The following is a 1,549-nucleotide window of genomic DNA, read 5'->3' on the forward strand; positions in this document are numbered from 1 at the left end:
CAAAATGCTTGGAAACAAAAATGTTTTGGATTTCAGATTTTTTTCCCCAGAGTTTGGAGTATTTACATTATACTTATAGGTTGAGTATCTCTAATCCCCAAATCCTAAATGCTGCAATGAGCATTTTCTTTGAGTGTCATGTTGGTACTCAAAAAGTTTCTAGTTGGAGCATTTTGGATTTTGGATTTTTGGATTAGGAATGCTCAGCCTGCACTGAATTCAGAATAACTGTTGGGACTACTGTAGAACCTGGGGTGTGGGGAAGTAGAAGGGAGCGTCTGTTTTACTTTGACTTTTCTATGCTTGAGGGGAAGAACTTGACCTCCCAGTAAATCAGTAGGATTCGGGGAAGAAGAGGAGGTGGCAGGAGACAGCCGTTTTTAACCTCTGATGGTCACAGGCTCACATGACAACATTAAAGAGGAAAGGAGAGAAAAGTTCATATTTGGTTGTTTACTATGTAATGACAGGCACTGTTAAGCTTTATGGTAATCCTCATGGGAGCTTTCTGAGGTAATAGGCATTATTCTTTTCATTTTATAGGTGAGGAAACAAAATCACAAAGGTTAAATATTAACCTTTAATAATAATAACTTGTTCAAAGTTAAAAGTGATGAACTGGCCAGGCGCAGTGGCTCACGCCTATAATTCCAGCACTTTGGGAGGTTGAGGTGGGCGGATCACGAGGTCAGAAGATCGAGACCATCCTGGCTAACACGGTGAAACCCCGTCTGTACTAAAAATACAAAAAATTAGCCAGGTGTGGTGGTGGGCACCTGTAGTCCCAGCTACTCTGGAGGCTGAGGCAGGAGAATGGCATGAACTCGGGAGGCGGAGCTTACAGTAAGCCGAGATTGCGCCACTGCACTCCAGCCTGGGCAACAGAGCGAGACTCCGTCTCAAAAAAAAAAAAAAAAAAAAAAAAGTGATTAACCTTAGGATTAGATATCAGATTTGTCTGACTCCAAAGTCTGGGCCCTTCCTTCTTGATAGGGGTTGTAGCTTGTTGGGATTGGTGTGGTAGGTCCTGTTAGCGAAGGGAAACTAAAGCTTCTTCCACAGAAATAGGGGAGAAATTAAGGCAGTGTTAGAGAATAAAAAGGGTCTTTCAAAGGGAATGACCTAGAGAGTAAATAGGGTCTTTCAAAGGAAAGGGTAGAAAGCAGGTACCTAGGTAGAAGAGGCAGCAGAGAGGATGGTTGGTTCTGATTAACGCTTAATTATCTCCTGACCACTGGTAGGGAGGTAAGGGGTGAGGGCAAGTTAGTAAGAGGACGTGATCCAAGCTTTCCAGCATTTTCTCCTAGTTTTCTCTATCTAGGCAGAGACTCCTCTCTAGCTTTGCCGTCAAATTCTGGACACAGATAAGCACTTGATTTAGGGAGGCAGGCTGGCCGTCCAGAGAAGCTTTGACTCTGTCCTTCCCTCTTTCCTCTGGTAGAAGGGCATGTGGCTGAGTGGAAAGTATACACAGGCAGGAGTGAGGAGACCTGTATTCCAGTGGAGCTTCTGATGAACAGAAGTGGCAGTAGTGATTCTGAGAAATGTG

Source organism: Papio anubis, chromosome 17 (assembly GCF_008728515.1).
Source record: "Papio anubis isolate 15944 chromosome 17, Panubis1.0, whole genome shotgun sequence".
In the NCBI taxonomy this organism is placed as follows: domain Eukaryota; kingdom Metazoa; phylum Chordata; class Mammalia; order Primates; family Cercopithecidae; genus Papio; species Papio anubis.